This window comes from Balaenoptera musculus, chromosome 15 (assembly GCF_009873245.2).
Source record: "Balaenoptera musculus isolate JJ_BM4_2016_0621 chromosome 15, mBalMus1.pri.v3, whole genome shotgun sequence".
NCBI lineage: Eukaryota > Metazoa > Chordata > Mammalia > Artiodactyla > Balaenopteridae > Balaenoptera > Balaenoptera musculus.
The window spans coordinates 25,413,096-25,430,565 of NC_045799.1; positions in this window are offsets into that span (position 1 = coordinate 25,413,096).

The window sequence follows — 17,470 nt, forward strand, 5'->3', positions numbered from 1 at the left end:
TTTTCAAACTGTGACCGACTGGTGTTAGCTCATTAAAAACTTTGTGAAAAAAACTTTGTGAAAAGAATGAGCTACCAGTACTTGCAACAACTTGAATAACTTGAAGATATTATGCTGACTGAAAGAAATTAGACACAAAAGCCTGTATGATTCCAATTATACGAAGTTCAAAAACAGGCAGAACTAATTTATAATTTGTGGTGATAGGAGTCAGAATAGTAGTTACCTCCTGGGATAGTATAGACCAGGAAGAATGACCATTGTCGGGTGCTGACAGGTTCAGTATCAAGATCCAGTGGTATTCACATGGGTGTATACAAATTTATATTTTTATACTTAAGGTCAGTGTCCTTTACATACCTTATGTACTTAACTAAACACGTTACATTGCAATGTTAAAATATCTCTGGTAAGAGCAGCCATAGAAGCATGCAGTTTTGATTTGTTTACCAAGTACCCTGCCTTCAAAAATCTCATCTTATTTCCATCCACCACAGCCCCATGAAATAAGCATTACTATACCATCTCCATGTTATAGTTGAGGAAACTGAGAACCACAGAAGTAGAAACTGCCCAAGGTCACATGGTTAAAGATACCCTGCCATATATTTGTAATTTTCTTTAAAAATATGTCAAGGAGGTAATTCCCTGGCGGTCCAGTGATTAGGACTCTTCACTTCCACTGCCAGGGGGCCGGGTTCGATCCCTGGTTGGGGAGCTAAGATCCTGCCAGCTGTGTGATGCAGCCAAAAAAAAATCAAAAAAAGCTGAATTAATAAAGCCTATTATGAAGAATGGGTTTTGAATATGAATCATAAAAATTATTATGATTTGGTCTCACATAATTATACCAAGTCAAATACAGAGGACTTTGCTAATTTTTAGCTGTAAAAACCAAGCAGAGGATATCCAACACCCTTTCCTGATAAAAACACTCAACAAACTAGGAACAGAAGAGAAGTGTTCAACCTAATAAAGTCAAGTCTTGTACACTGAGAAGTACAAAACTTTGTTGAAAGAAATTAAACATCTAAATAAGTTGAAAGACATCCCATATTCATGGATTGGAAAACTTATTATTGTTGGGTCACAAAACTCCCCAGATTTATCTACAGACTCAATACAACCCCTATAAAAACATGAGCTGCCTTTTTTTGGAGAAATGGATAAGCTGCATTTTAAAATTCATATGGAATTTTAAAGGGCCTTGAATAGTCAAAACAAAATTGGAGGACTCACACGTCCCAATTTCAAAACTTACTGCAAATCTACAATAATCAAAACGATGTAGTCCTGGTCACTCTCACTTTCTGAGATGGACTGCATTCTGTCAATGGAATGTGTATCTTTCTAAAGAAATCTGCTTTCCCTCTACTTGGGCTCACTCTTGAATTCCTTCCTGAGCGAAGCCAAGGACCCTCACTTGGCGGCCCATCCCAGGGACTCGCCTGAGACCTGGAATGTGACCATCCTCTTGCACCCTATTTATTTTTTTTCCCTGCAACACAGCTGGCAGAACCGGGGAAGGAGGTAACTGCGGGAGGAGGTAACTGGGGGATCTCAGAGGAACCGGGCCCAGGAGTCACCCTTGGGTCTCTCATCACAACAGAGAGAAGCTCCCTGTGGTCCAGGAGCTCAAGCAGAGAAGCCAAGTCACAGCCTGGCCCTGGGGATGAGGGCGATGGTAAGATTGGGTTAGCCACTTGCTCAGGGTGACAGTTTTGCTCCTTGACAAGCAAATGCACACCTGGTGGCAGGAACTTTCAGGAAAAGGCAAAACCCAGATGGTACCTTGCAGGCATCATTCTGGCAGGGAACACAGACTTTTGGTTCTGCATCAAAACCCACACTTGGCCTTCTCAAGATGGCCCCCAGTGGTAGGGACAACCTCCTGCCATGCCTTTCGCTGGGCTCCCTTGTTGGAATCTCTGACCTACTGTGACACTGTGTATCTGGTGCACGACCACCTGGACCTCACAGACCAGAGGGACACACATCCCCACACCTCGTGCGGGTGACACCATCTCCCTGAGGGTCTCCACGTTCAGCCTGGGAGCCCACCTCTCAGTCCCATGTTCTATATGCCTGTTCACAGGGACACCTGCACTAGCCCTCAATATTCCAGCCTCCTCCCAAAGTTCATGAACACGCCATGACCAGCGGCAGCTATCTGGTCGTTATTATTTACCCCGAACAATGCCCTGGCAGTCACTCTGCTGAGCATGCTGCCCTGTGACTCTCCTTCCAGAAGAGAATCTGTTTTAAAGTTCAAGTACACATTCCTCAATTCAGAGCGGAAGCTGAGCGACATTTAAAGTGAGCCACCGGCTTGGTTTCAGGTGGTTCAGAGGGACTAGGTGCCCATGAAGAGCAATGTGGGGGAATCGGATTTAGGTGAGGGTTTTTTTCTCGGGGGAGGGAGGGTATCTGGGATTGCTCCTTAAAAATATCTTCAGCACACACAAAAAAACCAATTTGTAGCTACATATGGTGACGCATGTTAACCAGACTTATTGTGGTGATCGTTTCACAATATACACAAATATTGAGTCATTATGTTGTAAACCTGAAACTAATATACAGTCAGCCCTCCATATCCGCAGGATTTGTATCCATGGATTCAACCAACTGAGGTTTGAAAATAGTAACAAAAACAACAAAAAAATCCAGAAAGTTCCAAAAAGCAAAACTTGAATTTGCTGTGCACCAGCAACTATTTATATAGCATTTACATTGTATTAGGTATTGTAAGTAACCTAGAGATGATTTAAAGTATACTAGAGGATGTTATATGCAAATACTACACCATTTTATAATAAGGGACTTGAGCACCCTCAAATTTTGGTATCTGAGGGGGATTCTGGAACGAATCCCCTGAGGATAGCAAGAGATAACTATAATGTTATATGTCAATTATATCTCAATAAAAAATGCAAAAAAGCCCACCCCCATTAACAGATACAAACTACTATACATAAAATAGATAAGCAACAAGGATTTACTGTACAGCACAGGGAATTATATTCAACATCTTGTAATAACCTATGATGGAATATAATCAGAAAAAAATATATAACTGAATCACTATGCTGTACACCTGAAACTAACACAATATTGTAAATCAACTATACCTCAATTTAAAAAAAGTTCTCAGTAAAACAACAGAAACAACAGCAAAACCCAGACAAAACAAAACAAAAACAGTGTGGCCCTGACATAAAGATAGATATATAGATCAATGGAATAGAACTGAGAGTCCAGAAAGAAACCCATACATCTATGGTCAATTGATTTTCAACAAGAGTACCAAGACCATTCAATAGGGAAAGAACAGTCTTTCAACAAACAGTGCTGGGACAACTGGATATTCAGATGCAAAAGAATGAATTTATATCCCTACCTCTCACCATATACAAAAAAGGACTCAAAATGGATCAAAGACCTAAATGTAAGAACTAAAACTATAAAACTCTTAGAAGGAAACATAGGTATAAATCTTTGTGACCTTCAATTAGGCAACAGTTTCTTAAATATGACACAAAAAGCACAAGCAACAAAAGAAGAAAATAGATACATTGGACTTCACCAACATTAAAAACTTTTGTGCACCAAAGTCCATTATCAAGAAAGTGAAAGGGCGGGCTTCCCTGGTGGCGCAGTGGTTGAGAGTCTGCCTGCCAATGCAGGGGACACGGATTCGAGCCCTGGTCTGGGAAGATCCCACATGCCGCGGAGCAACTGGGCCCGTGAGCCACAACTACTGAGCCTGCGCATCTAGAGCCTGTGCTCCACAACAGGAGAGGCCGCGATAGTGAGAGGCCCGCGCACCGCGATGAAGAGTGGCCCCCACTTGCCGCAACTAGAGAAAGCCCTCGCACAGAAACGAAGACCCAACACAGCCATAAATAAATAAATAAAATGAAAATTAAAAAAAAAAAATGTCCATTGGCATTTAAAAAAAAAAAAAAAAAGAAAGTGAAAGGGCAACTCACAAAATGAGAGAAAATACTGGCAAATTCCATACCTGACAAGGGGTTAATATTCAGAATACATTTTTTTAAATTTTTTTAAAATTAGTTTATTTTATTTTTGGCTGTGTTGTGTCTTTGTTGCTGCGTGCGGGCTTTTCTCTAGTGGCGGCGAGCAGGGGCTACTCTTCGTTGCGGTGCACGGGCTTCTATTGCGGTGGCTTCTCTTGTGGCGGAGCACAGGCTCTAGGCGTGTGGGCTTCAGTAGTTGTGGCGTGTGGTCTCAGTAGTTGTGGCTCGCGAGCTCTAGAGTGCAGGCTCAGTAGTTGTGGTGCGCAGGCTTAGTTGCTCCGCAGCATGTGGGATCTTCCTGGACCAGGGCTCAAACCTGTATCCCCTGCATTGGCAGGCAGATTCTTAGCCACTGTGTCACCAGGGAAGCCCCAGAATACAATTTTTAAAAAGGGACTTCCCTGGTGGTCCAGTGGTTAAGAATCTGCCTTCCAGTGGAGGGGACGCAGGTTCGATCCCTGGTCGGGGGACTAAGATCTCACATGCCGCAGAGCAACTAAGCCCACACGCTGCAACTACTGAGCATGCAAGCCACAACTAGAGAGAAGCCTGCGTGCCCCAAAGAAGAGCCCACGCACCGCAACGAAAGACCCGGAATGCCACAACAAAGATCCCGTGCAACCAAGACCCAACGCAGCCAAAAATAAATAAATACATAAATATTTTTTTAAAAATAAATAAAATTATCTTTAAAAAAAAAAGCTATTACAACTCAAAAACAAAAAACACAAACAACCCAATTAAAAAGCACTGAATTGTACACTTTAAATAGTTAAAATGGTGAATTTTATGTTATGTGAATTTTAACTCAAAAAAAAGTGTGTTGAAGTAATGAAAAGAAAACATGTTTGGGGGTAGGGGATTATGAGGTACAAACTATTATGTATAAAATAAGCTAAAAGATATATTGTACAACATGGGGAATATAGCCAATATTTTATAACTGTAAATGGAGTATAACCTATAAAATTGTGAATCACTATATTGTACGCCTGTAAATTATGTAATACTGTACATAAACAAAAAGAAAACATGTTTTGGTGCCTACCACACAAACCTAGTTTAGAACTGGGGCTCTTCCATTCAGCCATGTGGCAAGGTGCATCATCTGCCTCGGTTTCCCCATCTGTGAAAGAGACACTAACTTCCACACCAGGCCACATTCTGAGGATTCATTGAGAATACAGGTAAAGGGCCTGGCACAGACTATGCAACCAATATATATTTACACAATAAATAAACAATAATGACAGGAATAATAGTCAATAACATCTATTGAGCCCTCATGCTGAATCAGATGGCTTACATAGAATACCTCATTTAATCATCCCAACTATAGCTCAGTGAGGTAGGTACAGATTACAGCTGAGGAAATAGAAGCTTCGAGAGGTTGAATGACTTGCCCAGGGTCACACCATTATTCAGTAGTGTGGCTGGCATCTGATACCCCAGCAAGTAATAGAAAATCTTTATTGAGCACTTTGTTCTAAGCAAGACACCAAACTGAGCATTTTACAAGAAATAGCTCATTTAGCCCACACAACAACTGCATGAAATGAGCATTATTATCGTCCCAATTTTGTACATTAGATACTGGAGAAACAGAGAAGTTGAATAGCTTGCCCAAGGTCACACAGCTTGTAGGGGCAGAGCTGGGATTCTTACTGTAAATACAACCTGCTTAGCCACTATGCTTATACCGCCTACATCCAAATGAATAAATGGACAGAGAGATACACATGAAACCGAGCAAGAGCTCGTGTGCCCATGATGCAGAAAGCCAAACTCTGACAGCGGGCATTTGCAGCAAAGTAAGGATTTATTTGCAGGGCATCAAGCTAAGGAGTGGGAGACAAGTCTCAGATCCACTTCATCTTGGTCTTTGAGTTAGGGATGTTTTAAGGGGGAAGAACAAAGGAACTAGGGTTAATCATCGTCTTGTGACATTTCTTAATCATAGTTTCAGGAATCAGGAGGTCTCCTTTTTATAATTCTCTGTCCAGGCGGTCCATGGCTTGAGGATCTGTGGGCTCATCTTGCCATAGAGAAACAACCTGAGCTTGTAAGTTAATGATGACATGGTAGCAATTTTAGTACATTGATGATGTTATCAACAATAGCTGACTCTGGTTGATTAGTGTTCAGTTAGCACAGGATTGAGGCCAGAGGGGACAAAAAAGGGATTGAGGTCAGAGGAGACAAGCAGGGGAATAAAGTTTTGGATAGAGAGATTAATCATAAACTCAGTACGGGAACTCGGTTTTAGGGAGACTTGGTTTCACACATAAACAAACACATAAATAAAGTGTGATGGACATGGGAGCAAGTGTGACCTTCCTGGGGAACAGGCCAAAGTTAGCAATAGGCATAGGTCAGGCCCAGCAGAACCTGTATAGTGGGGAGTTGGGGGAGATTGTGCCCTGGAGGGACCCCTGCACTTGAGCTAATGGTGGGTTACAAGACGTACTTCATACCCCTTCAACTGAGCACGTGCAGGCCATGTAACAGGCACCAGGCCCTAGGGAGCCACATAGGTTCCAATAATGGATTGATGACTCCTTGGTCCTCATGCCAGAGAAACCCACATCCTCACCCAGGTCCAGGCCCAACACAGAGGTAGACTAGAAGTCCCCCTCCACTGGAAAAGAAAGGTCCACATCCAATCTCAGAATATCCTGTTGGCTCTACCCTCAACATATATCCAGAACCCCACCTCTTCTCACCATCTTCACTGCTGTCACTCTCACTCATTTCACCATCATTTCTTGCCTGGATTTTTGCAGTAGCCTCCAGTGGTAGGCAGAATATTGGCCTTCCAAAGATGTCCACATTCTATAGAATGTCATCTTAAGTGGCAAAAAGGGCTTTGCAGAAGAATTAAATTAAGGATCTTGAGATGGGGAGATTATCCTGGTGGGCCCAATGCAATCACAAGAAGAAAGCAGAAGGGTCAGAGTCAGAGAAAGAATGGAAGATGCTACCTTTCTGGCTTTGAAGCCAGAAAGGGGTCACAAGCCAAGGAATGCAGGTGGCTTCTAGAAACTGGAAAAGGCATGGGAATGGATTTTCCCCAAGAGCCTCCAAAAGGAACACAGCCCTGCCAGTAACTTGATCTCAGTCCATTGAGAACCATACCAGACCCCTGACCTCCAACACTGAAAGATAATAAACTTGAGTTGTTTTAAGCCACAGAGTTTGTAGTAATTTGTTACAGCAGCAATAGGAAACTAATACACTTCCTCACTGGCCTTCCTGTCTCCACCCTTACCCGCTCCAGCACATTCTCTAAATGGCAGCCTGAGGGGTCCTTTAAAAAATACATGTCAGAACCACTACTCACAGCCCCCCCGATGGCTCCCCACATACCTCAGAGTAAAAGCCAAAGGCCTTTCAATGTCCCTCAAGTCCCTATATGATGTGTCATGATCCTCCCGTCACCTCACTGCCTTTCCAACTCCTCGCTCCAGCCACACTGGCCTCTCTACTGTTCTTCAAACACAGCAGGGCCCTCCAACCTTAGGGCATTGCTTTGCAAGGGCTATGCCCTCTCCCTGCCATGCTGTTTCCCAGATAACCACATGGCTCATTTCCTCTTCCTTGAGTCTTTTTTTTTTTTAATTATTTATTTATTTTTATTTATGGCTACATTGGGTCTTCGTTTCTGTGCGAGGGCTTTCTCTTGTTGCGGCAAGTGGGGGCCACTCTTCATCGCAGTGCGCGGGCCTCTCACTATCGCGGCCTCTCTTGTTGTGGAGCACAGGCTCCAGACGCGCAGGCTCAGTAGTTGTGGCTCACGGGCCTAGTTGCTCCGCGGCATGTGGGAATCTTCCCAGACCAGGGCTCGAACCCGTGTCCCCTGCATTGGCAGGCAGATTCTCAACCACTGCGCCACCAGGGAAGCCCGAGTCTTTTCCTAAATGTTTCCTTCCTAGTGAGGCCTTCCAGGCCACCCCAAATAATGCTGCAACCTGCCCCACACCCCATACTCCCCAAACCTCTACTTGTCTCTAGTTTTTCTCTTTTCTACAGTAATTTATCACCTCCTAACATATTATATAATTTGCTTATTTACTTTGTTATTTATCTTCTGCTTCCTCTACAGGGGAACTCCACAGATCATTACCTGTTTGGTTCACCGTGTACCGCCAATGCCTAGAACTATGCCTGGCATATAGTAGGTGCTCATTAAATATTTGTTGCGTGAATAAATGAATGGACTGAGGTAGCTGTGACCCGGGGGTCAGGAGAGCTGGATCTGAACTCAGTTTGCCATGACAAGACCCTTTCGCTTTCTGGGCTTCAGTTTACTCTCTGTGATTCTATACAGAGAAGTTGGGCCTTGGCCTCCTGCCTCAGGTTCTGTGCCTGACCATACACCAGCCATCCTTGGCCAGTAGGGGGTCACCCCCAACCCTGAGGTAGAATCTACTAAACTCCCTGACACCACCACCCTTCAGGTCCTGAGAATCCACGGGGCACTTGCTGGCAGCCTTGGGGGTTGGGAGCATCTGCAGCTACCACCTCCACTCCTTCCTCCCCAGGGGTGATAAAATTGGTGCAACCGGTTCTCCTGGGCCAGGCAGGATACTTGCTCTGTCAACTGAGACTTCCAAGCCACCGCCTTTGTCATTTGTCCCAGATATTCTCAGCTCCCTTTTAAGACAAAGGAAAGAGTCCTTTATAACCAGACATTACCTCCCAATTCTCTCTCAGCCTATGTGGCAGATTCTTACTGGGGGAAACTTACCCTTGGCCTCTGTGAGGTGGGAAGAGAGGATGTGTGGAGGGGACCTTGTTCGTTCAAAATATCTCAAGAAATATTGATCGAGCAATTCCTGGGAAGTTCTAGGCACTGCAGATATACCAGTGAACAAAACAGAAAAAAGTCCTTGTCCTTGTGGGTTTCTAATGAGGGGAACAGACAATAAAGAAACGTCTAATATAACGTCAAGGGTGATGAATAAAAATGAAGCAGGCTAAGGGACTAGAGAATGATGGGAGTGGGTAGGGGTTATTTTAGACAGATTGGCCAGGGAAGACCTCTCTGAGGAAATGACTTTTGGACAAAGGTGAATAGAAGGAGGGAGCCAGCCATAAAAAATCTGGGAGAAGAGCATTCTAGACAGAGGGAACAGCAAGTGCAAAGGTCCCGAGGCAGGAACTAGTTTATATGATGGAAGAACAGCTAGGGGGCAGGTGTGGCTGGAGTGGAGTGAAATAAGAAAAGAGTGGTAGGAGGGCTTCCCTGGTAGTGCAGTGGTTAAAGAATCCACCAGCCAAGGCAGGGGACACGGGTTCGATCCCTGGTCCGGGAAGATCCCACATGCCACGGAGCAACTAAGCCCATGCGCCACAACTACTGAGCCTGCGCTCTAGAGCCCGTGAGCCACAACTACTGAACCCGCGTGCCGCAACTACTGAAGCCCGCGTGCCTAGAGCCCGTGCTCCGCAACAAGAGAAGCCACCGCAATGAGAAGCCCACGCAGTGCAATGAAGAGTAGCCCCCACTCACCACAACTAGAGAAAGCCTGTTCACAGCAACAAAGACCCAGTGCAGCCAAAAATAAATAAAATAAAATTAATTAAATTTTTAAAAAAGAGAAGGCTGATGATACGGTCATTCATGCAGGAGAGCCTGATGGCCTCGACGGGGTAGTGTGGCCAAGGAGATGAGCTGTGGCTGGAGCCTCAGAGAAGTGGTTCCAAAAATAACCATCTCATCAGAGCTGGTGAGAGCTTTAGAAATCCTAAGACTAGGCAGGAGTTCTGGAGTCTGTCAGTCCTGGACTGGAGGCCCAGCTCCACACATTCCAGCTGTGAGTCCTTGGGCAAGTTGTTATACCTCTCTGAGCCTTGGTTTCCCCACCTGTAAAATGGACATGATAAGAGAGCTTGCTTCCAAGGGGTGTCTTGAGGACTCAGTAACATATAAATAAGGCACAGAGCACAGGGTGTGGCACTTAGTATACAGTCAGTAAAACCATGACTCAACTCCCCACATTTATTGATAGAGAAACTGAGGGCAGCTCTGGCTTAGAGGCAGACAGAGGACTGGACGTAAAGGAAGCAGAATTTACAGGGTTCCTCAAAGTCATATACCCACAGAGTCTATAAATAAGATGAATGAGTAAAGTGGGCCAGGGACATGAAAAATCATGTGGCCCTGCCTGGCCATCTTGCTTTTCCACTTTTCAGACACATGTAATATATGTGCTCACCTAAAGGGCTGGCTAGCCCAGCTCCACCTGACTACTGCCCCATGGTACCAGATATCCCATTTTTATCTTTTTTTTTTTTTTTTTTCTGTGGCCACGCCGCACACCTTGCAGGATCTTAGTTCCCCGACCGGGGATTGAACCCACGCCCTCAACAGTGAAGGGTCAGAGTCCTAACCACTGGACAACCAGGGAATTCCCCCCATTTTTCAATAGAAGTCAGAAACCCAGATTTTTATGTGAAATCTCCCAACTTTAAATTACATTTTCTAATTACTCCTAGAGTATAGGAACACAGTAAATTTTTATATATTTGTCTTACTATTATTTCAGCATCCTTGCTATTATTTCCTCCTTTCCAATCCTTACATCATTTATTTTCCTTGCCTTGTTCCTTTGGCTAGACCTCCAACATAATGTTGAAGTCATGATAGCAGGCACCATGGTCTTGTTCCTGACACAGAAGGAATGAATCTTACTTTTCATGATTGCAGGTCTCCAATTTCATTATTTTTAAATGTTGGCTCATTTTTCAAACATTGTGAATGCCAAAGTCTATCAACCTGTGGGCTGCCAATTTGTGATCTCTGCTTTACCAGAATTCTCTCCCTCAGTTGCCACAACAGTCTCATTGGGTAGGTACTATTATTCTCCCCATTTGACATATAAGGACCCCAAGGTTCAGAGAGGTGAAGTGACTTGCTACAGTTACACAGCTGGGAAGAGGCAGAGCCAGGATTCAAACCCAGCTCTTCCTGATGCCAAAATCTGTGGGACCTTGGATGCCCAGGTCAGTTCCTCTTTATACTACTCCCTGTCCTGCATCTAGGGGCTCTGGGGTCCTGGAGAAGCTCTGTCATCAACTTTGAGTGACCCTTGACCATGGGCCTTCCGCCCTCTGGGCCTCAGTCTCTCATCTGCCAACCTGGGACACGTTCAGCTATGAGAACCCCAATAGTGCCCCAGCCTCCTCCCCCACAGTCCAACTGCACATCTGTTAAGTATTAGACCTGATCTTGATATGGCCCTTGTTTGGGGGCCTGGCTCTCTCACTTACTGCTGTGTGACTTGGGCTGCTTAACCCTGCCTCATCTCAGCTGTAAAATATGATTAAAAGTAGCACCTACCTTAAAGTGCTTAGGACACACCAGGCATGATATAAGTGCCTAGTAAACTTTAGTCCTCGTGATTACTGGTAAGTGCATGCATGTGTACATTGGCAGGAAGAAAAGAGAAATATAATTTAAATAGTTGTATTAGGATGGAGATTTGGTTTTTAACATTTTTTACTATCACTGTTACAATTTTTTTTTAAATGTTTAATGCCACCCATGACTCTTCCATTATAGAGAATATATTAATTGTAGAGAATAAAATTCCTTAACCCAACATCCAAGGCTCTCTCTGATTAGACATCAACCCATATTTCAGTAGAGCAGAGTGGCTAAGGCCACGTGGAGTCAGGCCACTCAGCCTGAATCCCAGCTCTCTGACTTATTAGCTGTGTGAGTTTGGGTAAGAAACTCTACCTCTCTGTGCCTACATTTCCTCATCTGTAAAATAAGGAAAGTGACAATTCTCACCTGATGGGGCTGAGGTGATACGACATAAAAGGTTTATAGCACAGTGTCAATCACATGAAGGCTCGAAGCATATTAGTGATTATCATGATCTACCCACTTCCCTCAAATCTCTGTCACCCTGGACCATTCACCAGCCCCAGAACACGACACACCTTGAGCACTGTCATACCTCGAGGTCTTTGCTCATGCCCTGCTCTACTTGGCATGCCTTCTTCTTCTTCTTTTTTTTAATTTTTGAATTTTATTTATTTATTTTTACAGCAGGTTCTTATTAGTTATCCATTTTATACATATTAGTGTATATATGTCAATCCCAATCTCCCAATTCATCCCACCACCACCACCCCCCCGCCACTTTCCCCCCTTGTTGTCCATACGTTTGTTCTCTACATCTGTGTCTCTATTTCTGCCCTGCAAACCGGTTCATCTGTACCATTTTTCTAGGTTCCACATATATGCGTCAATATACGATATTTGTTTTTCTCTTCCTGACTTACTTCACTCTCTATGACAGTCTCTAGATCCATCCACATCTCTACAAATGATCCAGTTTCATTCCTTTTTATGGCTGAGTAATATTCCATTGCATATATGTACCACATGTTCTTTACCCATTCGTCTGTCGATGGGCATTTAGGTTGCTTCCATGACCTGGCTATTGTAAATAGTGCTGCAATGAACATTGGGGTGCATGTGTCTTTTTGAATTATGGTTATCTCAGGGTATATGCCCAGTAGCAAGATTGCTGGGTCATATGGTAATTCTATTTTTAGTTGTTTAAGGAAACTCCATACTGTTCTCCATAGTGGCTGTATCAATATACATTCCCACCAACAGTGCAAGAGGGTTCCCTTTTCTCCACACCCTCTCCAGCATTTGTTGTTTGTAGATTTTCTGATGATGCCCATTCTAACTGGTGTGAGATGATACCTCATTGTAGTTTTGATTTGCATTTCTCTAATAATTAGTGATGTTGAGCAGCTTTTCATGTGCTTCTTGGCCACCTGTATGTCTTCTTTGGAGAAATGTCTATTTAGGTCTTCTGCCCATTTTTGGATTGGGTTGTTTGTTTCTTTAATATTGAGCTGCATGAGCTGTTTATATATTTTGGAGATTAATCCTTTGTCCGTTGATTCGTTTGCAAATATTTTCTCCCATTCTGAGGGTTGTCTTTTCGTCTTGTTTGTAGTTTCCTTTGCTTTGCAAAAGCTTTTCAGTTTCATTAAGTCCCATTTGTTTATTTTTGTTTTTATTTCCATTACTCTAGGAGATGGATCAAAAAAGATCTTGCTGTGATTTATGTCAAAGACTGTTCTTCCTATGTTTTCCTCTAAGAGTTTTATAGTGTCTGGTCTTACATTTAGGTCTCGAATCCATTTTGAGTTTATTTTTGTGTATGGTGTTAGGGAGTGTTCTAATTTCATTCTTTTACATGTAGCTGTCCAGTTTTCCCAGCACCACTTATTGAAGAGACTGTCTTTTCTCCATTGTATATCCTTACCTCCTTTGTCATAGATTAGTTGACCATAGGTGTGTCGGTTTATCTCTGGGCTTTCTGTCCTGTTCCATTGATCTATATTCTGTTTTTGTGTCAGTACCATATTGTCTTGCTTACTGTAGCTTTGTAGTAGAGTCTGAAGTCAGGGAGTCTGATTCCTCCAGCTCCATTTTTTTCCCTCAAGACCGCTTTGGCTATTCGGGGTCTTTAGGGTCTCCATACAAATTTTAAGATTTTTTGTTCTACTTCTGTAAAAAATGCCATTGGTAATTTGATAGGGATTGCATTGAATCTGTAGATTGCTTTGGGTAGTATAGTCATTTTCACAATATTGATTCTCCCAATCCAAGAACAGGGTATATCTCTCCATCTGTTTAAATCATCTAATTTCTTTCATCAGTGTCTTATAGTTTTCTGTATCCAGCTCTTTTGTCTCCCTAGGTAGGTTTATTCTTAGGTATTTTATTCTTTTTGTTGCAGTGGTAAATGGGAGTGTTTCCTTAATTTCTCTTTCAGATTTTTCATCATTAGTGTATAGGAATGCAAGAGATTTCTGTGCATTAATTTTGTATCCTGCAACTTTATCAAATTCATTGATTAGCTCTAGTAGTTTTCTGGTGGCATCTTTAGGATTTTCTATGTATACTATCATGTCATCTGCAAACAGTGACAGTTTTACTTCTTCTTTTCCAATTTGTATTCCTTTTCTTTTTCTTCTCTGATTGCCGTGGCTAGGACTTCCAAAACTATGTTGAATAATTGTGGCGAGAGTGGACATCCTTGTCTTGTTCCTGATCTTAGAGGAAATGCTTTCAGTGTTTCACCATTGAGAATGATGTTTGCTGTGGGTTTGTCATATATGGCCTTTATAATGTTGAGGTAGGTTCCCTCTATGCCCACTTTCTGGAGAGGTTTTCTTTATCATAAATGGGTGTTGAATTTTGTCAAAATCTTTTTCTGCATCTATTGAGATGATCATATGGTTTTTATTCTTCAATTTGTTAATATGGTGTATCACATTGATTGATTTGCATATATTGAAGAATCCTTGCATCCCTGGGATAAATCCCACTTGATCATGGTGTATGATCCTTTTAATGTGTCATTGGATTCTGTTTGCTAGTATTTTGTTGAGGATTTTTGCGTCTATATTCATCAGTGGTATTGGTCTGTAATTTTCTTTTTGTGTAGTATCTTTGTCTGGTTTTGGTATTGGGGTGATGGTGGCCTCGTAGAATGAGTTTGGGAGTGTTCCTTCTTCAGCAATTTTTTGGAAGAGTTTGAGAAGGATGGGTGTTAGCTCTTCTCTAAATGTTTGATAGAATTCACCTGGGAAGCCATCTGCTCCTGGACTTTTGTTTGTTGGAAGATTTTTAATCACAGTTTCAATTTCATAACTTGTGATTGGTCTGTTCATGTTGTCTGTTTCTTCCTGGTTCAGTCTTGGAACGTTATACCTTTCTAAGAATTTTTCCATTTCTTCCAGGTTGTCCATTTTATTGGCATAGAGTTGCTTATAGCAGTCTCTTAGGATGCTTTGTATTTCTGCGGTGTCTGTTGTAACTTCTCCTTTATCATTTCTAATTTTATTGATTTGAGTCTTCTCCCTCTTTTTCTTGATGAGTCTGGCTAATGGTTTATCAATTTTCTTTATCTTCTCAAACAACCAGCTTTTAGTTTTATTGATTTCTGCTCTGATCTTTATGATTTCTTTCCTTCTACTAACTTTGGGTTTTGTTTGTTCTTCTTTCTCTAGTTCCTTTAGGTGTAAGGTTAGACTGTTTATTTGAGATTTTTCTTGTTTCTTGAGGTAGGCTTGTATTGCTGTAAACATCCCTCTTAGAACTGCTTTTGCTGCATCCCATAGGTTTTGGATTGTCATGTTTTCATTGTCATTTGTCTCTAGGTATTTTTTGATTTCCTCTTTGATTTCTTCAGTGATCTCTTGGTTATTTAGTAACGTATTGTTTAGCCTCCATGTGTTTGTGTTTTTTACGTTTTTCTCCCCCTAATTGATTTCTAATCTCATAGCATTGTGGTCAGAAAAGATGCTTGATATGATTTCAATTTTCTTAAATTTACTGAGGCTTGATTTGTGACCCAAGATGTGATCTATCCTGGAGAATGTTCCGTGCACACTTGAGAAGAAAGTGTAATCTTCTGTTTTTGGATGGAATGTCCTATAAATATCAATTAAATCTATCTGGTCTACTGTGTCATTTAAAGCTTCTGTTTCCTTATTAATTTTCTGTTTGGATGATCTGTCCATTGGTGTAAGTGAGGTGTTAAAGTCCCCCACTATTACTGTGTTACTGTTGATTTCCTCTTTTATAGCTGTTAGCAGTTGCCTTATGTATTGAGGTACTCCTATGTTGGGTGCATATATATTTATAATTATTATATCTTCTTCTTGGATTGATCCCTTGATCATTATGTAGTGTCCTTCCTTGTCTCTTGTAACATTCTTTATTTTAAAATCTATTTTATCTGATATGAGTATCGCTACTCCAGCTGTCTTTGACTTCCATTTGCATGGAATATCTTTTTCCATCCTCTCACTTTCAGTCTGTATGTGTCCCTAGGTCTGAAGTGGGTCTCTTGTAGACAGCGTATATATGGGTCTTGTTTTTGTATCCATTCAGTGAGCCTGTGTCTTTTGGTTGGAGCATTTAAACCATTCACGTTTAAGGTAATTTTTGATATGTATGTTCCTATGACCATTTTCTTAATTGTTATGGGTTTGTTTTTGTAGGTCCTTTTCTTGTGTTTCCCACTTAGAGAATTTCCTTTAGCATTTGTTGTAGAGCTGGTTTGGTGGTGCTGAATTCTCTTAGCTTTTGCTTGTCTGTAAAGCAAGGTTTTGATTTCTCCGTCAAATCTGAATGAGATCCTTGCCGGGTAGAGTAATCTTGGTTGTAGGTTCTTCCCTTTCATCACTTTAAATATATCATGCCACTCCCTTCTGGCTTGTAGAGTTTCTGCTGAGAAATCAGCTGTTAACCTTATGGGAGTTCCCTTGTATGTTATTTGTCATTTTTCCCTTGTTGCTTTCAATAATTTTTCTTTGTCTTTAATTTTTGTCAGTTTGATTACTATGTGTCTCGGTGTGTTTCTCCTTGGGTTTATCCTGCCTGGGACTCTCTGCACTTCCTGGACTTGGGTGGCTATTTCCTTTCCCATGTTAGGGAAGTTTTTGACTATAATCTCTTCAAATATTTTCTCGGGTCTTCTCTCTCTCTTCTCCTTCTGGGACCCCTATAATGTGAATGTTGTTGTGTTTAATGTTGTCCCAGAGGTCTCTTAGGCTGTCTTCATTTCTTTTGATTCTTTTTTCTTTACTCTGTTCCGTGGCAGTGAATTACACCATTCTGTCTTCCAGGTCACTTATCCGTTCTTCTGCCTCAGTTTTTCTGCTATTGATTCCTTCTATTGTATTTTTCATTTCAGTTATTGTATTGTTCATCTCTGTTTGTTCTTTAATTCTTCTAGGTGTTTGTTCTTTCATTCTTCTAGGTCTTTGTTAAACATTTCTTGCATCTTCTCGATCTTTGCCTCCATTCTTTTTCCGAGGGCCTGGATCATCTTCACTATCATTATTCTGAATTCTTTTTCTGGAAGGTTTCCTATCTCCACTTTATTTAGTTGTTTTTCTGGGGTTTTATCTTGTTCCTTCATCTGCTACATAGCCCTCTGCCTTTTCATCTTGTCTGTCTTTCTGTGACTGTGGTTTTTGTTCCACAGGCTGCAGGATTGTAGTTCTTCTTGCTTCTGCTGTCTGCCCTCTGGTGGATGAGGCTATCTAAGAGGCTTGTGCAAGTTTCCTGATGGGAAGGACTGGTGGTGGGTAGAGCTGGGTGTTGCTCTGGTGGGCAGAGCTCAGTAAAACTTTAATCCACTTTGTCTGCTGATAGGTGGGGCTGGGTTCCCTCCCTGTTGGTTGTTTGGCCTGAGGCGACCCAACACTGGAGCCTACCCGGCTCTTTGGTGGGGCTAATGGCAGACTCTGGGAGGGCTCACACCAAGGAGTACTCCCCAGAACTTCTGCTGCCAGTGTCCTTGTCCTCATGGTGAGCCACAGCCACCCCCCGCCTCTGCAGGAGACCCTCCAACACTAGCAGGTAGGTCTGGTTCAGT